This window comes from Lepidochelys olivacea (assembly GCF_965140295.1).
Source record: "Lepidochelys olivacea isolate rLepOli2 genome assembly, chromosome: 1".
Classification (NCBI taxonomy): domain Eukaryota; kingdom Metazoa; phylum Chordata; order Testudines; family Cheloniidae; genus Lepidochelys; species Lepidochelys olivacea.
In genome coordinates this window covers 80,079,910-80,104,302 of record NC_140411.1, presented here as the reverse complement: position 1 = coordinate 80,104,302, position 24,393 = coordinate 80,079,910, and positions in this window count along the sequence as shown.

The following is a 24,393-nucleotide window of genomic DNA, read 5'->3' as shown; positions in this document are numbered from 1 at the left end:
ACTACAGCACATATGCAACAATCTAAAGTACAGGGAAATTCCCTTTGGGATTCTGGTGACAGACCACATCATCAGCATGGTATAGCGGTAATTCATTATGGCGGTAGTAACTTTATTATTTACGTTTGATAGCATGGATCAGTCTGAAGACAATAGAGCAACATCAAGTCTCAATAACCAATGGTGTTGCTCATTGAACAGAATTTTGTGAGAGCTGTGAACCTCCTATCACTCTGTCAGGTGGAGTTGATGTAATTCATGCATCCTGGCCAGCGGTGGGGAGACAACCAGCTTGTGTGAGCAAGCACTAACTAGACGCATGCTTGCCAAGTCACTGAAAGGGCATTGTGCAGTCAACTTTGTGAGGGTATCAGGCAGCATAGGTTTGTACAACATACTTCATATTTTCTAAGGTTTACAGCCTACAAATTCATGATTAGCACTACACATCAAGTGCAGTTCAGCTCTGCTGGCCCCCCTACAGGCTGCCTCCACCCCCAGCAGTGATAGTGAGGGACAGTGCTAATGCTTGTGCCCCCACCCCTCTCACACCCGCACAGGGTTGAGCACAATCTGGCATAATAAAGAGTTCAGTTAACAAACCTTTGAAGTGGGAGGTTGAGTCATGCCATCCGTGAAATCTTCATTTTTCAGAGTTATGAAAATATATCCCCATGCCAGTCTATTCCATTGTTTATTCACTGCTTTGGCATGGCAATGTAGGGGGATGGATGTCAATCACACAACAGTCTGAAGATGCTGACAAACAGTAGGTGAGGCTGGTTGGATGTCTCACGGAAAGGGGGAGGTGTTTGTTACCAGTGTGATTGGGAGTCCTTTTAAGAATTGTGTCGTTTTGTATCTTGGCTTATATGTCAGAGTTACGTGGGAAAACAATGCACAGTGAACAGGTTTTACTGTGCCCAGCAACACTGTTCCTGCTTCAAACAGAATTAGATGGGTTGCTGAAAGAAAGAAAGAAAGAAAGAAAGAAAGAAAGAAAGAAAGAAAGAAAGAAAGAAAGAAAGAAAGAAAGAAAGAAAGAAAGAAAGAAAGAGCTTTGAACTAAGAGAATGAGTCATGCATCTGGAATTACATAAAATGTATATTTATGCCAGAATCTCATCATTCAGCCACTGTTTTGGCATGCCAGTTTAATGAGAATACCAGTTAACCACAGAACTATGAAGAAGATGCAGAGGGATGTCCCTTCTCTGTTTGCTCTAGCAATAAAGGGTGAAATCCCAACTCCAGTGAAGTCAATGCAAGTCTTGCAACTGATTTCAATAGAGCCAGGATTCCACTCATATCATCCTGCAACTTCACTCAGAACTTATTGATAGAGCCTATTAAAAATGTAAATTTATTCTTATACTGATAATATGTTGTTATATATCTCAGATATCTCAGATATTACTAATCTCTCCCTGAAATTCAGAGACAGACAAGTGTATAGACCAAAACCAAGTTATTACACTCCCCAGAAACTACAGTCAAATCAATCCTTCCCTCTTACTTATGATAACTATACAGAGATGCTTCCAAAGATGAAGGCACACTTTAACAGGTGAGGGAAGTTACCTGCAACCATAAGGGCTAGAAACTCACTTTATAGTTTAAATAAAAGCTGTAATTCTCATTTAATCATATGGCTCCAGGAGATGAGGCTTGAAAACAAAACACCAAATCTCACAATGCTTGAAATTTCAGTCACGAGATCTGGCAACAGTAATGAGTTACCTACAGAGAAGGGGAATTCATCTCCTGACCTGCTGCTGTACGAACAGGTCTTAGAGATTGTTAGTCCAGATTCTCCTCTCACTTGCACCATATTTAAAGCACTGAAACTCCACCGGCATGACTGAAATTACTCCTGAATTAAACTAAGTGTAATTAGAATAAAGCACTGAATTTTTGACACACCACTTCAGACTTATGGAAAGAAATAAGCCCATTATCATTCTTGTTTATATAGATGGAAACGTGGCAGGGACAGGCACCTCTCTCCAGGATATCAACCAGGCACCTAAAAGCACAGATCAACAGAAGTTAGGTGCCTAGGTACCTTTATGTATCTTGGCCCTAAACCCTGCTGCTTTCCTGTGCATTTCACTCCTGGCTAGTTTAGGTGACTCCCCACTCAGTTTGCGGACTTCTGTGAATCCCTCTAGGAGGCGTCTAGCTCTCCTTATACAATGCGTGGGGAAGCCTGAGCACCTAACACAGGGCTGAAGATTCCAGTGGGTGGCAGAGTACCTCGGAGTTTGAGGGCACATCTTCACTAGCAACATTAAAGCAGTGCTTTAACGTGGCTGTGTAGTCGCAGCACCAGCGCTGGGAGAGAGCTCTCCCATTTCTGTAATAAAACCACATCCACGAGGGGAGTAGCTCCCAGCTCTGGGAGCGCAGATCCCAGGGCTGGTGCACTGTCTACATTGCCACTTTACAGCGCTGCAACTTGCAGCGCTCAGGGGGGTGTTTTTTCACACCCTGGGCAAGAAAGTTGCAGCGCTGTAAAGTGGCAGTGTAGACAAGGCCTGAGTCATTGCACTACTCAGCATTGCAACGCCTAGGTCCTTTTCGTGAATGTACTCCTTACTCCCCATGTAACGCTACTGACTTCAATGGGGCTGAAAGACAGCGCCGAATTTAGCTGTTTTATTCTAAGACTTGTATCAGATTATTCTGATTACTCCACACAAGAAAACACAGTATTGGTTAAATCAAGGTTTGAAGCAGATCTATAGATTGTTTCCCCTACACTATGAGAAACCTGTCTGTAAATGAGAGCTACTCATGTTGGTTGTAGTTTTATGTTCTGAACTAAAGCGTAAATGATTTTTTTTTCTTGAAAATTTGTTTTTCCTTATGTAAATGGTAAGCGTCAGGGCATTGACCCTTCACCATCTTTGAAATGTACAGATCCAAGACTGGATCTGCTTCACACAATAGGGCATTGTAATACGATCTAAAAGTTCTGAGTGCCAGTTATGAGTGAACTGGGAAAATTTCCCTCAAGGACAATTCAAGTCTCTTTGTGATCATGCCTGCTGGGTAATAAGACAGCCTTGATCTTAAAATGAGGATTACAAGTAGACATAATCAAGGCCCACTGTTTGCGTGGCTCAAATGTTTTAGGGATAGTTACAGTATCAGTATCACTGTAATCTCAGTCAGTTATGCCTCTGTTATCTCAGCTGGGGGGACCAGGTTTACCTTATCCTTCCTGTGATGGACTGTATACCATCAGCGGGAAATCATGTTTATATACATCAGTGGTTCTCAAACGTTTTTGATCAGCCCCCCCCTCCCCCCCCAGAATCTGTAGTCATTTACATCCCCCCACAAGTACATATACCGACACCCAGCTCTGAAGGCAGAGTTGAGAGCAGCAGCAGCACAGAAGTAAGGGTGGCAATGTGAAAAGCAATATCACTTTTCACAGCAGATTTAGCGCCCCGTTGCCACCCTTACTTATCTGCTGCTGCTGCCACTCCAGGGCTGACAGTAGGAGCCTCACCGCCTCCAACTGATGGATTCATGGTGGGGAAGGAGAGCCTGAGCCCGGGCTGCCTCCTGATGAGGGATTGAAAGGTGAAGGGGAGGAGAGCCTGAGCCCAGGCGGTGGGGCTCTGGCTGTCAGCCCCAGGGCAGCGGGACTCCAGCTGTCCCCTTTATCTCCCCGCTTCCCAGGTGTGCACAGCCCTTCTGCATGAGCACCAGCCACCGGGGCTGACAGCCAGAGCTATTCAAAAAAAAAAAGGCACACAGATTGCGCTTCCCTTGACAGATTCCCGCACCTCCCTTGGGAAGCCCACCACATAGTTGGAGAACCGCTGATATAAATAAATACAGTGTGTACAGTATGTACAAAAGAATCTGAAAAACTAGTTTGAGCACCTAAGTATTCAGGTAGTGAATCAACGCAATCAATCCCTTGGGGAAAAGCTATCAAAGTCCAAATAGAATGTAGCTCATCCAGAACAATTTGTATTACCAATGGGCGTACAAATGCACACTTAAAGGTGATGTAAAGCTACCAAAATATATCTATTATCTGGAAGGAAGTTGATGGGGTAATAAACTTAATTGCAGGTGTTGAAATGGAGAAATAATGTGCTAACATAAAATCACATCTAGAAGGGTAATGAAGATACTCACACCTTCACTTCTACAACTATCAAGAGTATAAATACACAGGAAGACCAGATAAAGGAGCAGAGCTTCACTTACACTGGGAAGTGCGGTTCAGTCTCTGAGGGCTTGTCTCGAAAGTGCAGCAATGCACGCTACCGGAGTGCGATTTTTAAAGCACACTAATGTGTGGTGCATTAACTAGTCCGGGTAGATCCTGGTGGTGTACACAAAAGGTTCTCAACAGGGCCGGGTTTACAATGGCACCAGTGGTGCCATGAAGCTGGGCCCATGCTCAGAAGGGGCCCCGGCCTGCTCCACTTGCACTGTGCCCCCAGACCCCGCCAGCCCACTGGTTCCCCCACCCCACCACCACTTGCTCCTCTCGGCCCACTGGCCCCACCCACTGGCTCCTTTCTTCCCCCTGCCTGGACCCCAGTGCACCTCCAGCTCTGGGCCGGCTCTACTTCTCACCATGTGTGGGGCCCCGCCTGTGTCCCCAGCGCCACCTGGGACTGGTGCAGAAGCCTGGCCAGTCTTGGCCGGTTGGAGGGGAAAGTCGGGGGGGCTTAGCTGGGCCCTTCCAGGCAAGTGGGTCCTGAGGGAGCCCGGCTGGGTCAGGCCCTGGCCTGGCTGATTGCACCACTCCCGAGGGGCCGGAGCGATTCCCCACCCGGGACCAGCCCTGGCTGTGCTGCCGGCTCAGTCCAGCAGACACAGTCGGCTCCCAGCAGGGCTGGTGAGTGAGGCCGGGAGGTAGGGCATGGGGGAGTGGGTCTCAAGGAAGCCTGGGGGGGCAGTGCTGGGCTGTCAGTGGGCAGGGAAGATCTGTGTGTGTTGGGGCACTAGGGAGTGGGGGTTCTGTGTGAGGTGCTGGGCAGTTGTGGAGCGGCTGTGGGAAGGGGGCGCTGGGCAGGGGTGGTGTTGTGCAAGGCTCTGTGAATTTGTGGGAGGATTTGGGGGGGCACTGGGCATAGTGGGTTCAGGGGGGCTCTGGCCATAGGGTGTCAGGGAGGTGTTGCAGAGGCGCCGACTTTCTGATTTCCCCTCGGGTGCTTGACCCCCACACTCTGCCCCAGGCTCTGCCCCCCCTCCACTCCTTCCCCAAACACTCCCCATCCTCACTCCACCTCTTCCTGCCCATGCTCCTCCCCTGCTCCTCCCCCTCAGCGCCTCTTGCCCACCACTGAACTGCTGATCATTACCACCGATGGGGGGGGGGCCAAAGGAACAGCTGCCCTGGGGTCAGCAATTTAAAAAGGCCCGGGTCTCCGGCTGCTGCTGCCACTACCTCAGCAGCGGCCGGAGCCCCAGGCCCTTTCAATTCCCACTGAAGCCCTAGGCGGTGCAGGCCAGGCAACGTGGAAGGGCTGGCTGGGGGACGCTGACCTCCAGCCCCGCCCCTTCCGCCCAAGGGCCCGGCCCCCATACCGGTAATTCTTCGGCTTTATTTTCACCCCTGCCTGTCAGTATTTGGACATAAGGTTCAGGGGCCTGGTTCAAAGTCCATCGAAGTAAGTGAGATTCTTTCCACTGAATTTAATGGGCTTTGAAACAAGACCTAGGAATGTCGGACCTACACTTTTGTTTAAATCAATGGTGACTGAAGGAAGCATCCTATGTAAATGAGGGTGTTTGAAGCCTTTGAATCAGAAATGCAGCATTCTGTCTAACTAGGATTATTTTGGAATCAAACTGTTGTTTTGAGATATTTGCTGCTGGCCATTCTCTCAAAGAAGGAAAACAAAGCCTTGACATCAGGGGACGAAAGTGCTCTCCTTTGTCATTCAGTCAAAGACAAAGTATTTCCATTGACTTCAGTGGGCTTTGAATCTGCCGCCCACCCACCCCAAAGCAGAAACAGAGGAGAAGCTGAAAGAGAAAAGAAGAAAAGGTGGAAGAAAAGTCAGAAAGAAGAGTGAGGCAGAAGAAAGGCATACAGCTGCACCAGCCATGCCCACCACAGAATGGCCTGCCATCATTTCATCAGCCATACAGTTGAATAGAACATGAGGGAAATAAAATGCCAGTCTTCTACCAAACAAGTGGGAACTGTTGATAAAATAATTGACACGCCTTAAAAGAAACTAATTAACACAGTTAAGAGACAATAGGAAACAAAAAGGTAAATTAATTTTGAGCATTTCAAAGCACTAACCAGCACTACTAGAATCATAGAATCATAGAATCACAGAATATCAGGGTTGGAAGGGACCCCAGAAGGTCATCCAGTACAACCCCCTGCTCGAAGCAGGACCAATTCCCAGTTAAATCATCCCAGCCAGGGCTTTGTCAAGCCTGACCTTAAAAACCTCTAAGGAAGGAGATTCTACCACCTCCCTAGGTAACGCATTCCAGTGTTTCACCACCCTCTTAGTGAAAAAGTTTTTCCTAATATCCAATCTAAACCTCCCCCACTGCAAATTGAGACCATTACTCCTCGTTCTGTCATCTGCTACCATTGAGAACAGTCTAGAGCCATCCTCTTTGGAACCCCCTTTCAGGTAGTTGAAAGCAGCTATCAAATCCCCCCTCATTCTTCTCTTCTGCAGGCTAAACAATCCCAGCTCCCTCAGCCTCTCCTCATAACTCATGTGTTCCAGTCCCCTAATCATTTTTGTTGCCCTTCGCTGGACTCTCTCCAATTTATCCACATCCTTCTTGAAGTGTGGGGCCCAAAACTGGACACAGTACTCCAGATGAGACCTCACCAATGTCGAATAGAGGGAAACGATCACGTCCCTCGATCTGCTCGCTATGCCCCTACTTATACATCCCAAAATGCCATTGGCCTTCTTGGCAACAAGGGCACACTGCTGACTCATATCCAGCTTCTCGTCCACTGTCACCCCTAGGTCCTTTTCCGCAGAACTGCTGCCTAGCCATTCGGTCCCTAGTCTGTAGCTGTGCATTGGGTTCTTCCGTCCTAAGTGCAGGACCCTGCACTTATCCTTATTGAACCTCATCAGATTTCTTTTGGCCCAATCCTCCAATTTGTCTAGGTCCTTCTGTATCCTATCCCTCCCCTCCAGCGTATCTACCACTCCTCCCAGTTTAGTATCATCCGCAAATTTGCTGAGAGTGCAATCCACACCATCCTCCAGATCATTTATGAAGATATTGAACAAAACCGGCCCCAGGACTGACCCTTGGGGTACTCCACTTGATACCGGCTGCCAACTAGACATGGAGCCATTGATCACTACCCGTTGAGCCCGACAATCTAGCCAGCTTTCTACCCACCTTATAGTGCATTCATCCAGCCCATACTTCCTTAACTTGCTGACAAGAATACTGTGGGAGACCGTGTCAAAAGCTTTGCTAAAGTCAAGAAACAGTACATCCACTGCTTTCCCTTCATCCACAGAACCAGTAATCTCATCATAAAAGGCGATTAGATTAGTCAGGCATGACCTTCCCTTGGTGAATCCATGCTGGCTGTTCCTGATCACTTTCCTCTCATGCAAGTGCTTCAGGATTGATTCTTTGAGGACCTGCTCCATGATTTTTCCAGGGACTGAGGTGAGGCTGACTGGCCTGTAGTTCCCAGGATCCTCCTTCTTCCCTTTTTTAAAGATTGGCACTACATTAGCCTTTTTCCAGTCATCTGGGACTTCCCCGGTTCGCCACGAGTTTTCAAAGATAATGGCCAATGGCTCTGCAATCACAGCCGCCAATTCCTTCAGCACTCTCGGATGCAACTCGTCCAGCCCCATGGACTTGTGCATGTCCAGCTTTTCTAAATAGTCCCTAACCACCTCTATCTCCACAGAGGGCTGGCCATCTCTTCCCCATTTTGTGATGCCCAGCGCAGCAGTCTGGGAGCTGACCTTGTTAGTGAAAACAGAGGCAAAAAAAGCATTGAGTACATTAGCTTTTTCCACATCCTCTGTCACTAGGTTGCCTCCCTCATTCAGTAAGGGGCCCACACATTCCTTGGCTTTCTTCTTGTTGCCAACATACCTGAAGAAACCCTTCTTGTTACTCTTGACATCTCTGGCTAGCTGCAGCTCCAGGTGCGATTTGGCCCTCCTGATATCATTCCTACATGCCCAAACAATATTTTTATACTCTTCCCTGGTCATATGTCCAACCTTCCACTTCTTGTAAGCTTCTTTTTTATGTTTAAGATCCGCTACGATTTCACCATTAAGCCAAGCTGGTCGCCTGCCATATTTACTCAATAGTTTAAGATAGGAAGTGAAGCAGCACAAAGAATATTCCATTGAAACTGCAGGAGGAATTTAAGCAGGAAAAATTGCTGAAATTGGCAAGGACTGGGGGATACCACTTACACTTCTGTAAAGTGCTGTGGATTTTACTCAGCACTCATCCAAAAGGCAGCATGTTCAATAGCAAACGGCTCCCTAACAGAATGCTGGGGCACTGGTTTGGTTCGGAATCAGAAGGAAAAGTGCTACCCTAGTGAATCACCAACATGACTGCCTTCTGCACAATGTATTTTCCATAGTAGTCTCCCATCCAATTACTGATCCCATCCATCTCTGCTTACTTGCAAAATCTAACAAGACCACAGCCCGCAATGGAATAGCTGCAGACCAACATATGAAATAGAATACAAATAAATCTCTTCAGTTAAAATAATGAGAGGAAGAACACCTCTTTTCAGACAAGATATGTACTATGAATGTGATATATCTCTAAATTTTGTGGGAGTGACAGTAGAAAAGACAGGTCCATTTATAAATCAGGACTGTCTTCACAGTGCTGTTTTCCAAATGAAACATCCTGTTAACTTGATCACCTTTCTAATTTAAAGTTTAAACATGCAGAAAAATGTACTTTCCCCCAATCTTCTCATGTACAACATCGGAACACCACCACCCATCGTCTCCAACTGAAAATGTTCCCCATCATGCCAACTATGAACAGGCCGCAGGCCTATTTTGTAAGACACATTAAGCATGACTTCGTACCGTACATTGCAGACACGTTCAATAACAAACCCACGTTGAAGAAAAATGCACAAACTATTTTTTGGTGTCTGTGATATTAACTACCAATCTCATCTGACTCTGGGGGGGAAAAAAAGGTAGTGGGTGCTGTGATTACTTTTTTGAGTTCCTGATACAGATTGCAAAACATGGGCTTGATGTTCCCTTAAGCAGGTTCACAAGTGAAAGCAGCCTGGTCAAGGGGGCTGAGAATAGTATAGGTCACTATTCTCAGCAACACTCAGATTTCATTTACTTATAGTAAATGTCAGATCATTAAATCTAAGGCTCAAGTTTCAATTTGCATTCATTAAAGCTGGCACAGGCTTCAGGTTTTGCTCCCTCAGAGTGAAGCAAGAAAGAAGACAATAGAAATCGCCTTGATTATGACTTCCCTTTTGGCAAGATAAAATGGGCATTTACTCTATAATAACTGCAGTTCTTTGAGCTGGGTTGTTCATGTGTATTCCACTCTTGGTGTTCATGTGCCCTATGCACTTGAGATCAGATTATTTTGGCCAGCAGGGCCTACTGGAGTCACACCTATACCCTGAGTGCCCCCACCCCATCCAAAAGTATAAAGGGTAGAGCAGGCCCAACCATCCCTCACTTCGTTCACCAATACAGAATCCAGGTGTTACAGGGCTCCATAGTAGTGGGGAAGGAGGGCAGGTCATGCAATATGCATGGTCATTCTGAAGAATCACACTTACTGCAGGGTAAATCACTGATGTCTCCTGTGTTTGTCCATATATAGTCTATTGCTGGTGACTCACAAGTGGTGATCTTATGAGTAAGAGGCAGATGCTCAGAGTCTATTTAAGTAAGGCTTGCAGGACAGCTCTGCCAAAATGAGTACCACATCCTGATGCCTCAACTAGGGAATAATGTCATGAAACATATGGACTGATCCCCAGGTAGCCGCCCTCCAGATTTCAGAGATGGGTATACTTCTCAGGGAAGCCATGGAACCTGCTTAAGCTCTAATGGAGTGAGCTCTAACTCACATGGAAGAATTTAATCTGCCTAGCTCATAACAAACCGTAATGCAAGTAGACACCCACTTAGATTGCCTCTGGGTAGATACTGCCTGACCTTTCATCCTACCTGCAAAAGCAACAATCAGTCTCAGGAAGACTCTGAAAGATTTGGTCCTATCCAGGTGAAATGATGGAACCTTGAGCATACCCAGAGACATGCAATCTGGGGCCACAGTGGTGGGAGTGGGATTAAGGAAAGAAGACAAATTAATCATATAATTCAAATGTAAATCTGAGATTACCTTAGATAAAAATTTAGGATGGGGTCTAAGGGTGAGCTTCTCCTTATGGCATACAATGTGGGTCAGCCATAAGTGCCTGTTATTTCCTCTATTCTCCAGGCTGATATGATTGCCACTAAAAAGCCATTTTCACAGACAAATGATAACATGAGTATAATGCAAGTGGTTCAGAGGAAGGTGCTATTGACCCATTTAGGACTGCACTGACATCCCAGGGAGGAGGTTATGACTGGGGGAAAACATGAAAGAGACTCCTAAGAAATCTAGCTACCACAGGGTGGGAGGAAATGGGATGGCCCTGCATGGAGGAGATATTCAGTTGATCTACTGCCAAGTGTACTCTAATAGAGCTGCTGGATAGTCCTGGGCTCTTTAATGTCAGCAGGTAGTCCATAAAAGCTAGAATCTGGGTTTCCAAAGGACTTATGTTGTGTTGCTCTGCCCAAATTTAGAGAATTTATTTGACTTGTCCCTCCTGCTTTGAGCTAATATTTAGAGTGCCTCCATAGTGCAGCTTCTTTCAGTGGTGGTTTGCCAGCCAGCATCCACTGTGAAGTGTAACAAAGCAAGATCCAAATGCGGATTGTTACCCTTGTTCTGGGAAATTAAGTCAGGAAGAAGTGGTAAGGGTGTCAGGCTGTGAGGAGAAGTTCATCAGATCTGGGTACCAGAACCATCTTGTACAGACTGGCAGTATCATCATCTTTATAGAGAGTCCTGCCTGAGCTTCCTTAGGACCCTCAGTATTAATGGGATAAGTAGGAAGGCATACATTATCTCTGGCTTCAGTGGAATGAAGAAGGCACCTGACAGAACCTGGGCTTAGACCTACTCAACCCAGACCTGAGATACTGCCTGTTTTTATGTGTGGTGATTAGATCTACAAATGTGTTGATAATGGGAATTACCTACTTAGAATTTCTGATATTTTCTGTGTGCTCGGTGGATTGTTATCTGAAAATATTCATTCAGTAGGTTGAGAGCCATGAACAAGGCCTGGGGATCTAAGGATGGGATTCCAGAGGCTAGAGTTACCATGCTGAATTTGAAGCAGCCAATGAAGGCACTGAGCACCATAGAATCATAGAATCATAGAATATCAGGGTTGGAAGGGACCTCAGGAGGTCATCTAGTCCAACCCCCTGCTCAAAGCAGGACCAATCCCCAATTAAATCATCCCAGACAGGGCTTTGTCAAGCCTGACCTTAAAAACTTCTAAGGAAGGAGATTCTACCACCTCCCTAGGTAACGCATTCCAGTGTTTCACCACCCTCCTCCTGAAAATGTTTTTCCTAATATCCAACCTAAACCTCCCCCACTGCAACTTGAGACCATTACTCCTTGTCCTGTCCTCTTCTACCATTGAGAATAGTCTAGAACCATCCTCTCTGGAACCACCTCTCAGGTAGTTGAAAGCAGCTATCAAATCCTCCCTCATTCTTCTCTTCTGCAGACTAAACAATCCCAGTTCCCTCAGCCTCTCCTCATAAGTCATGTGTTCCAGACCCCTAATCATTTTTGTTGCTCTTCGCTGGACTCTCTCCAATTTATCCACATCCTTCTTGTAGTGTGGGGCCCAAAACTGGACACAGTACTCCTGATGAGGCCTCACCAATGTCGAATAGGGGGGACGATCACGTCCCTCGATCTGCTCGCTATGCCCCTACTTATACATCCCAAACTGCCATTGGCCTTCTTGGCAACAAGGGCACACTGCTTACTCATATCCAGCTTCTCGTCCACTGTCACCCCTAGGTCCTTTTCCGCAGAACTGCTGCCTAGCCATTCGGTCCTTAGTCTGTAGCTGTGCATTGGGTTCTTCCGTCCTAAGTGCAGGACCCTGCACTTATCCTTATTGAACCTCATCAGATTTCTTTTGGCCCAATCCTCCAATTTGTCTAGGTCCCTCTGTATCCTATCCCTGCCCTCCAGCATATCTACCACTCCTCCCAGTTTAGTATCATCCGCAAATTTGCTGAGAGTGCAATCCACACCATCCTCCAGATCATTTATGAAGATATTGAACAAAACCGGCCCCAGCATCGACCCCTGGGGCACTCCACTTGACACCGGCTGCCAACTAGACACCATCCCCCTGTATGACCGAGGAACTTCTTCCACTGCTCCAAGATGTGGAAGTGAGTTCACCTCTTGCTATAACAGTCTTTTGTGAGAGGATTCCCTGAAGAAGAATGGGGAAGAGGCATCTGAAATTGTATGGAATACTTCACCTCCATGATATCCAAGACCCAATGGTCTGCTATGATGAAGTTCCAGGCCCCCAGAAAATAACAAAGATGGTTTCCAAAATGAGGGGAGGGTAAAGATAATTCCAGATGTTACAACTGCTTCTTGGAGCAGCTAGTCCTAGAACCCATAAGGTGCCAGGCAATTTTTGATTTAGTCCTAAATGGAACATAAGAGCTGGTTCAAGAAGTGAATATAGCTGAACTGCTAGATAATAGTGACCATAATGTAATTAAATAATGTAACATCCTTGGGGGCAGGGAGAAATACCAAAGAAACCCACCACAATAGCATTTAACTTCAAAAAGGGAACTACTCAAAAATGAGGAAAATACTTAAATGGAGATTAAAAGGAACAGTCACAAGAGTGAAATGCCTGCAAGCTGCATAAAAACCTTTTTTAAAACACCATAATACAGACTTAAATTATATGTATACACCAAATTTAAAAAAAAATTGCAAGAGGACCCAAAAATGCCACCATGGCTAAACAACAGAGTAAAAGAGGTGATTAGAGGTATGCTTTAAAAATTGGAAGTCAAATCCTACTGAGGAAAATAGAAAGGAGCATAAATTCTGGCAAGTCAAGTGTAAAAGTATAATTAGTCATGCCAAAAAAAAAAGAGCAGCTAGCAAAATACTCAAAAACTAACAGCAAAAAAAAATTAAGTATAACAGAACCAGGAAACTGCCAAACTGCCAGTGGGGCCAATGATCAGGAGGAGCACTCAGGTAAGACAAGGTCCTTGGGGAGAAGCTAATTGAATTTATTGCATCAGTCTTCATTACTGAGGATCTGAAGGAGATTCCGACACCTGAGCCATTCTCCGAGATTGAGGTATCGATAGAAAAGCTTTTTGGAACAAATTAATAAATTAAATAGTAATAAATCACCAGGACCAGATGGTATTTACCCAAGAGCTCTGAAGAAACTCAGATATGAAGTTGCAGAACTATTAACTGTGGTATACAACCTACTTCTTAAATCAGCTTCTGCACCAGATGACTGGAGGATAGCTAATGTGACGCCAATTTTTTAAAAGGTTCCAGAGGCAATCCTATCAATTACAGGCCAGTAAACCTAACTTTAGTACCAGGAAAACTGGTTGAAACTATAGTAAGGAACAAGAATTATCAGACACATATTTGAATAAAATTTGTTGGGGAAGAGTCAATATGACTTTGTTAACAGGAAATCATGTCTCACCAATCTATTAGAATTCTTTGAGGGGGTCAACAAGGATGTGAACAAAGTCCCTCAAAGGTTCTTAAGGAAAGTAAACAGTGATGAGATAAGAGGGAAGGTCCTCTCATGGATCAGTAACAGGTGAAAAGACAGGAAACAAAGGGCAGGAATAAGTCAGTTTTCAGAATGGAGTGAGGTAAATAGCAGTGCCTGCAAGGATCTGTACAGCGCTGTTCAACATATTCATCAGTGATCTGGAAAAAGGGGTTAACGAGAAGTGGCGGTTTGCAGAAGATACAAATTACTCAAAATAGTTAAGTCTAAAGCAAACTGTGAAGAGTTACAAAGGAACTTCACAAAACTGGGTGATTGGGCAACAAAATGGCAGATGAAATTCAATGTTGATAAATGCAAAGTAATTCACATTAGAAAACATAATCCCAACTATGCATACAAAATAATGGGATCTAAATTAGCTGCTACCACTCAAGAAAGAGATCTTGATGTCATTATGGATATTTCCCTGAAAACATCCACCCAATATTCAGCGGCAATCAAAAAAGAATGTTGGGAACCATTAGGAAATGGATAGATAAAACAGAAAATATCATAATGCCTCTATATAAATCTATGATATGCCCACATCTTGAATACTGCTTGCAGATCTGGTCACCACATCTCAAAAAAGATATATTGGAATTGGAAAAGATACAGAGAAGGAAAACAAAAATAATTAGGAGTATGGAACAGTTTCTGTGTGAGATGTGATTAAAAAGACTGGGGCTTTTCAGCATGGAAAAGAGATGACTAAGGGGAGATATAATAAAGGTCTATAAAATTGTGACTGGTATGGAGAAAGTGAATAAAAAATGTTATTTACTCCTTCACATAACAAAAAGATTAGCAAGAGTGATGTAAGCAAGACACAAATAGTAATTCTTCTATTCTACAGTTTCATCTGGGGAGATCAAGGAGTTAGCCTTTGGGATCATATCCTCATGAGGCTGTAAATGCTCTTCATCAGATACCTGCTTATCTTGCCACTTGGTGTGACAGAGCGCCACCTTAGCCTTATACCTCTGTAAATCTAATCCTAGAAGGGGCAACAGATAAATGGCTTTCTGGAAGGCTGTATACCCCAGGGGGCCAGTAGGACCAGGCCTGGACATTGTAGCAGAAAGGAGCAGGAGACCAAGGGTACCATGGTACCATGGGGAATGCTCCCCTCTAGAACCTCTAGGTCTGTGTGTGAGATAACAGGTCCAAGACTTTCTGTCAGACCAATAAGGGGTGTAAGAGAGGGACCTTGATGAATGGTTCAGAGGCTATGTTCAGCCTATGTTAAGAGAGTGATTGGAAAAAAAGGAATATTCTTTCTCTAGGCATGGAGCTACTCTAACAAGGTCCCTAGGCTGAACTGTGGAGTGAACTCTTGTTGGTACTAGTAAGGTGCTCGATACCATGTGGGGGCAGTGGCCAGTTCCGAATGGGGAAGTCTCACCACATGGTAGAGCAGAGGTGATTCTGGGTCAGCAAACACTGTTAGGTCATTCGGTACTGCAAAGGATCTCAGTGCCAAGAAGGTCACTCCTGAGAAGAGTAGAATGGAGGTTCTCAGCACTGGTGTCATGGATGCCGAGGTCATTAGTATCAAATTACCTGACATCAGTACTGCATAATCAGTACTGGGTGCAGCCTGAAGTTTCTTGGCAGCATTGGTCAGGTACTGGTCTCCAAAGGAAAGTCATTGGGATTCATTCCAGATGTCAAAGGAATTTACCCTTTATGGAAGTGAGGTGAGGAGAGCTTTGCCTCTTCCTGCTAGGACCCAAGGAGGGCAATCTGTCTTTATGGTCCCTAGAGGAACAATTCTCCTTCCTACCCTGTTAGGAGATTTTGTGGAGGAGGACATGGCTCCGGTGCTGGCCTCCTAAGATGCGGTGGTCTTTCTGGAAGGATTCTAGGAACTCGGGGTTCCGCCAGAGCTCACTGGAATGCGCCTAAGCAAAAACTCTTCAGGCCCAGGCGTTTCCTTTCTCTTTGGATCTGAGACAGACCTCATAGAATGGTCCAAAAGAAAATGTTTGAAGCAAAGCTCTCTAGACTTCTGCAGCCTTTTTGAGAAGGAATGACAGACAGGGCATTTCTCTGGGATATGAGGCATAAAAAAAGGCACCTCAAGTGACCATCATTTAACAGCATAGCTGCTTCACATGAAAAACTTTTGAAGCCAGAGACTTCACTTCAGCCAAAGGACTATATCAGTACCAGGAAAAAAATTCCCTAACTCTAAGAAGAAAAATATGTTTGCGTGTTTGATTTTTAAGCCAAACCTATACCTATACTATTTACACTGATTACCACTATCGCTAACTAACACCTAACTAAATAGTTACACAAAAATGTTCGGTTTACACAGAGGTCAGAGAAGCAGACATTATGAAGGGTTCCGTCTCACTGCCATGGGCAGTAGAAGAAACAGAGGGCACTCAAAGTGCAGGCATGGCCCCAACAGACACTGCTGCCCAAAAGAATTGTTCTCACATGCATGGGGTACATACACACCAGAGGTGGAATATATATGGATAAGTATTGTTACTACATTTGTTTCTAAATTCCCTACACAAAACTAGGTTAATAGAACATTACAGTTGCATGGATAAATATCCCAGGTTAGGAAATGCTCCCTAGTTTGTATTCACTGAAGTATGGTCTTTAATGACACAAACACATATTACTTCTCAATAATGCAATATAATATCTTACAGTTTTTAAGAAATATTATGTGATCATGTCATTACAGACTGTATTAAAATACACACATGCAGAGGACCAGAGTTAAGGTTGTACATGTAAACTTAAATTTGGCATTACCTGACTCCCAAGTGCCTAATGAGGCAGACTTCATGTTGGAATACCTAGATATTTTTTAAAGAAAAATTATAGGGGGAAAAAATACTTCACAGCCTGATTTGCATTTACACTAAGATCCCTTTACACAATGTAAAGGAGCCATAAAGAAAATGTACAAAGATAGGTAAGTATTCTTAGCCTAGTTTTACAGATGTGGAAACCAACATGCAGTGATCCAATAGTAGAGTGAGGGGTAGAATTCTAGTCTTCTGAGTCCTAACCCTGACTCAGTCCAGTAGACCACAGCTCTCCCTTTCTTTTTATCTCATTGAAATAAGAATAGATTTTGAGGACCTGAGAAATTGTTTGTCATTTTTATTAATAATGTTTATGATTATAGTTCCTAAGGACCAACCAAGAAGAGGGCCCTATTCTGCTAGGCACTGTAGAGACACAGAGCAGCAGAGTAGTAGACAGTCCCTGCCCCAGACAGCTTACATTCTAAATAGCCAAGACAGACACAGATGTGGGGGAAGGAGTCTAACACAAAAACAGAGTGAACAGTGTGATGGCAGCAAACAGCATGTTTGTGCTATGTTGGGGGGGAATGGGGAGTTTAGTTAGGAGGGGATAAGCTAAATGGTAAGAAAGGGGAACTGAAGCTGGGTAAGGAGGACAGGGTAGAGGAGAAAAAGGGCAGGTGTGGAGCGAATCTGAGGCGAAGAGACTGTGAGGGAGGGAGAGGATCGGAGCAAACAGCCAATCAGCACAGGGCAGAGAAAGGCCAGTCAAAACTGTAGAAAGTTATCAGTAGTTACCTTTCCTATATAATAAAGTAGGCTTCCCCACCCCCCACCCCGCCCCCCGAGTTCAGTCTGTTGCAGAGCTGGCTGGTTTCACAAGAACCAGAATCTAAACATTCATGAAAGCCCCCACTCCTTAAGGGGTTTCCTCAGTGAATGGATACAGGGTGCCTTTCCCTACATATTGTTATACTGAAACAGTCTTTTGCATTTATTCATAGCCAGAGCTATCTCCTGCCAACTATAATGTTCTTTTTCACTTCCAAGTGGTTTTGATTGTTTGCAGTTGTCTTTGATGATTTTTCCATTGGCTGTTTTAAGTTGTGTCAATGGTAGACAATAGAACCTTGCATTGCCTCAGCAGCTGACTAGGAAGGGGTGACAATTCCCTCTTGCTTGAATGCATCATCATTGAGACACATTGCCTCCTGGTGATTAATTTCTACTCCAAGCCCATAAAACATACTTTCAATATAAATATATTACCCATAGATACATCTTGCAATGATTGAGTCTTGACAAGTTACAAGCTTTCTGTAGATACATTACATGTTATTCTTTATGGATAAATATCCTTTAAGATGTGTTTGGTGTAGTGAGTTTGTCAGGTCTGAGGTGAGAGATGTTGCAAAGAACAAGGTCCCTTTGCCAAGGGGTCTGTCCATTGCAAATAGTATGTTTGCCATGGTACTAAGCAGGCTGAGGTCTCTGTATACTAAATACCAGACCTTGTTTAACACTGTTTAATGTTGGACACTGCTTGGGTTAGGTTAACACCTTTCGCCCCTTGTGACGTTCCCCTCTGGTGTTATCTGGACCGGTGATCTGCTAGCTCACTCCAGTCCTTGACTTTGGGAGCCAGCCTTACCCTGCTTTGCTGTGACAACCCCCACTCCTGCGCTGTTCACGCACAGCCTCTAGTATGTGAGCTGCTCCTTGGGTTGTGCAACCGAATGACACTAGCCTGTATCTCCAGTTCCAGACACAACCATAGGAACCTCCGTCTTGCAGTGTCCAGCTATGCCTGCTGGATGCTGCAACCTTATATGAGTTCGTCAATTTAACAAAGAAATTTATATGTACCAGGCTTGTTATCCCAAGGGGAGTCTCTGACACATTTCAAACCTAACACACTGCTTCAGGTAGAATAAACAAACAGATTTATTAACTATGAAAGATAGATTTTAAGTGATTATAAGTCAAAGCATAACAAGTCAGATTTGGTCAAATGAAATAAAAGCAAAACGCATTCTAAGCTGATCTTAAAACTTTCAATGCCCTTACAAACTTAGATGCTTCTCACCACAGGCTGGCTGGTTGCTCTTCAGCCAGGCTCTCCCCCTTTGATCAGTGCTTCAGTTGCCTGGTGTGGTGTCTGTTGATGTAGGTGGGAGAGAGAGAGTATGGCAAACATCTCTCTTCCCTCTTGGCTTTGGCCCCACCCCCATTCATAGTCAGGTGAGCATTACCTCATCACAGTTCCAAACTGACCAAAGGAATGGGAATGACTCACTTGAGAGTCCAACGGATCCTTTTGTTGCTGCCTAGGCCAGCTTCCTTTGTTCCTGTAAGGCTGGGCTGGGTTTGTCCCATACATGCCCTGATGAGGTGTGAACTGCCTCTCTCCTCTTGGAGAGTTTTTGCCTGGGCTTATTTTAAACCATGAGGATACACTTTCAGCCTCATAACTATATACATGAAATTATAACCTATAACATTACTGTAACAACAGTTACTATAACATCACTATAACAACAATGCTCAGTGCATCATGAGCCTTCCGAAGACACCCAATATGACAAACTTTGCATTGGATACCACACAATCATTTTATAAGGATGAACATGGGGGTGTAGGCTGTTCCCACAAGGTACCAAACGTCACACCCCTATATTCCATCTAAATTAATACAGGTCCTTGCTTTGGCTGCTTCTGCAGCTGCTCTTGCCAATTCACTGGGTCAAGTGGAAACTCCCAGCTGAGGTCATAGAGCAGGAATGCCAGCAGCCAATAGCCATAAACCTAACCTTTGGTTCCATCCATAACAGTAACAGGTATGTGTGAAGTTGGTTCCTCAAACATAATTAAATACAATTTTACATAGGCTGCCAATGACTGAACAAGAAATTCTCTTGCTGATAAACTGGATTCCAGAAAAGATGTGAAAAGCACATTATGTTGACATTATTTATTTATTTATTGTAGGATCTAAGAGCCCTAATCATGCTAGGTGCTGTATAAACATGAAAAAGGGCACTTTCTGCCCCCAAAGAGGATACCATCAAAATATAAGACAGGAGACAACAGATGGATTCAGATCAACAAGTACAGGGTAACAGTGAGATAAAATTGATCAGCATGATAGGTAGGGGTCTCTCAGCATACTATCAGTTTAACCATTGTCAAGTTTTTTGTAGGCCTCACAGCAAAGACAACTTTTAGGAGAGATTTGAAGGAGAATAATGAAGTGGCTATGCAGATATTTACAAGGAGTTCCTCCCAAGACATGAGGGTATTCTCTGGGAACTCAATAGAGCTAGCAGTCAGTCACCAACAAGTTTTAAAATAGGCAATAATATATTAATATTGGTTTCATAATCAGAACATTAATGTCTATAATAAAATTATAGCTGTTGCTACGTATCCTTGGATAGAACAGAGAACTCAGAGTTTTATCTGATGCTCAAAAAAATGAACCTCAAGCATCAACAATTGTCAAAATTATTCTGCCAAAATAGAAGGCAAGAGAACAATTTAAATTTCTAGCTGGTATAAAGGTAACAAGGAAGTCTTGAAAGAGCAATCACACCATTGTTAGCATTCATAGAAGCAGATCATTAGTATGCCATACAGTAAGTACAATTACAAATGCTATCATGAAGATTGTACATGGTTCATTCTGTCTCTACGACTACCTCTGGTCTGCCATTGTGCCTCCTCATGCTTTATACTTATATATAGATTTGAATAAAGCTGATGAAAAGGTTATAGATGGAAACACTGAAATGAATTATTTTTTCTGAGTCTGTCTCTTCTTCCTTGCCACCAAATGGGATCCACTCTACAGGTCCTCTCCTTCCAAAGCGCTCGGTTCAGCGCCGTACCTTCCATCATACCACATGCTAACATGTCTGTCTTTGTGACATCCCACCACTCTTGGGATGGCCCTTTTGTCTTTTTCCTTCAAACTTGATCTATTGGACTCTCTTACTCACATAGTTGTCAGCAGCGCTTAAATTCTCATCGATTATTTCCTGGAGCCTCCCCCCACCCAGCCCCCAACATGCTATAAAAACATCAGGGCCCAGCATGGTGGGGCTCTGGGCTTCAGTCGTGGGGTGAGGGGGGAGCTCAGGACTTCTGCCCTGTGGTGGGCTGGTGGGGCTCAGGGCTTCTGCCCTGTGGGATAGCAGGGCTCTGGGCTTCAGCTTTGTGGAGGGGTGGTCTTGGGGTTTTAGCCCCGTGGAGGGACACTGGGTTTTAGGGCTTCAGCCCTGCAGAGGGGCACCAGGGCTCAGGGCTTCAGCCCCATGCGGAGGTGCCAGGGCTCAGGGCTTCTGCCCCACAGGAGGTGCCAAGGCTTGAGACTTCTGCCCCACAGAAGGTGATGGGGCTCAGAGCATCAGCCCCATGGGGCATACCAGGACTTGGGGCTTCAGCCCATGGGGTGCGCTGGGGCTTGAGGCTTCTGCACCATGGGTTTGAAAATATTTACGTGAGCTCAGCTCCAGACTTCTTCAGATATATTTAAGCCCTGGCTGTCCGGATTGCGATTTACATGACCAAACCATCTGAGCCTGCATTTCTTCATTTTTTCATTTATGAATGTTACTTTGAGCATGTCTCTAATATACACATGCTTGATGTGGTTTTTCTTGCTTATGCCACTCATCCATCTCAACATTCGCATTTCTGTGGAACAGATCATTTGCTTATGTTTCTTCTTTGTTGCGCAACAATCACCACTAGACATTAAAACTGGATAGACCACAGTTTTATAGACTTTCATTTTTAATCTTACTGGTATCTTCCTGTCACAAATATCCAACACTTACCTCTCTCTATGTGAGCCAAGCATTTATTATCCTGGCTCTAATTTCATCCTCCACTTTGCCATTGTTCTGGATTCTGGAACCCAGACAATTGAAACTTGACATTTTAGGTATTGTCTGCCCTGATAGTTTCAATGATAATTCTTCAGAGTTCACATTATTAAAATTTCATATCATGTACTGTTTTGCCTCAGCTTCTTTTGAGCCCATGTTTCTCTGGCATATCTCTCCAAGTCTCTATATTACTTATATATGTTTAGATCAATATTATAAGAATGAAAATACATTTTTAAAATGATTATTTCCCCTGCTTATGTCAAGATCTGTTGATAGGAAACATGTTTCCTTCTATCTTTATGTGAAAGGAAAGAAAAGATGTGCATCGGCATATTCTGGGACAAACACATTAGATGTGAGCCGGGCCTGTTGTAGTTCAAGATTATGGAGAGACGTAAAGGTCTTTCCACTATAGAGCCCAGATGTTTAAGAGAACGCTCATTTAGTTGCTGTACCCTTCCTCCTAGAACTCTTCACTCATGCAGTCATCGGAAGTAACACATGAAGACTTCCATCCAAAGCGATTTTCTGTGACGATAATAAAAAATACCAGCATATTGTCAAGAGTTCCTTATCTGTGTTACTAATTTAGGGCCAGATTGCAACATACTTACACTGAATACTCCAGAAGTAGTTTCACTGAAATCAATGGAACTTGTTCTGAACTAAGGTACTATTCAATGAAAGTTAGGGTATCATAATCTAGCCCTTAGATGATCAAAAAAATCAAATTTGCCTCTCACGGTTTTTATCTCTGTTTAATTATTTTATTCACATGGCGTTGTCACTGGAACTTAACATCAATAGGACTACTCATTTAAGTAAAGTTAGGCACATGTGCCAGTGTTTGGGACCAAAGCTGATTAGTTCCACTTTTCTTCTAGTCAGTTTAACTTTCTGGTTCTTGGGCACTAGTCCAGTGTCATTGTGGGTTTGATTTAACAACACTGTAAGGGTATAATTAAATAAAGAAAGGAAAATGTTTTCATACATTTTAAAAAACATGAATGAAAACATTTCTGTTCTTTTAGATTCTATAAATACTCCTCCACTATTTAAAATAAAAACAAACTAAAACCTAAATTTGGGAACAAAACTAAGTTGACAGGCCTCTTAATGTTGTTTTCCTGTAAGTGTCTGGCATTTCTGCGTCCTCTGACTCTTAAACTATGCCAACATCACAACAGGGAGTGTTTACCCAAAGCAGCATTTTCTGAAATTACTCTGGTTTGAATTTTAAAAGTTTTAAAAGTCTGCAGAAAACAGCTTGAAGTGAAGTACTTCCTTGTTTATTGTTGGAAGAGTGTCTTTTTAGGCATTGCACTATAGATGGAACCACAAAAATATTGGGATGCTAGATAAGATTGTAGTCAGTACACTTACATCATTTACATCTTTCACTCTGAATAATTAGCATGAGTATATTACGGAACATTCTGTACTTTTGATAAGCTACAATATCTAATACACTGCTACAAATAAAGATCATATGTAATATTTACACACCCTTTTTTTGTATGTGACATTAGTTTGTTCTCTTATTCCTAAGTGACAGTTATGGTTTTAGGTTGTTTGGAAGAAACATAAGAAATTACAGTGTACGAGTCAAATACTACACTATCATCCAAACAGTGGTCCATTCAAATCAGTGCTGAGCTACATTAGTAGTATAATTTGTGGAAGTTTGCACTGCCAATGCTGGCTCTGCGGATAAATACAAAGAGGGTTTCATTCTCCAGTGCTGCCATTTTGGCCCTCTCACTAACAGAAAAGTCACAGAAAGAAAGAAAGGAAAGAAAGAAAGAAAGAAATCTGGCCTTTTATATGTGGGTGTAAGTTCCATTCAAGTCAGTGGAAGTTATGCTGGGTGTTAGTGAGGCTCCATAGCTTATACTGTATTTTATACAGAGAAAGGAAAAGCCCACTCTTACCCTTGTTATCCTTGCTACTAAAGACTTTCCTTTTCATTATATAGTATCCTATATTATTAACAACTTTTTTATGTTGCGTATACTCATAAAGGCCCACAAGCTTTGTTATTCTAGCTGTCATCTTTTTTTAAAAAAAAAAATCTTCTAGTATATTTTTTATGTTACACTTTCGTGATTCGTTCCAGCTTGGCTTCAGCACAACATTTTTCCACCCACACAGGAAAGCACACCAAGCCTCTGAGGTTTTGCAATATTCTTTTGTAGTATTGCTTTTATCGAGCAATCAAGTAAATATTAATATAGGGTTTTTTTCTAAAGGAAAAGCACTCTTCGCTGCCAACTGCACAACTTGCTCTGTGATAATATAAAGTATCAACACATAGCTTCTTTCAAGAATTTAACTAAGACATTCCCAAACATCTGTAGCTATATTCTGCTCATGGCTATGGATATAATATCCAAGACACATTTAATTTTTTGTCAAATGGGTTGTTCATATTGATCACAGCCCAAATCTTTCTCATCTTATTCATGTGAGGTTTTCCACAGTTATCACTGAGTCTCTAAGGGTGAGTAAGATTTGGTCTATATTTAAAAGTTTTATCACCATACTTATGTCGGTTAGTGGTGTGATTTTTTTGTTGAAATGGCTATGCAGGTAAAAGCCCTACTGTAGATGGAGTTATAGCTGTACAAAAGTGCTTGTACCAGAAAATTCCCCAAACTGGCATGAGCTATATTGGTATAAGTTATAGCAATATAACTGTGCCTACATTAGGAGTGTTTTGCCAGTTTAAACTAAACCAGATAAACTTTCAAATGTAAGCCTTCCCCGGAGAATCAGGATTTGGCTCAAATGCATTAAAAGCCTTTAAAATGGTGTTCTTGGGCAG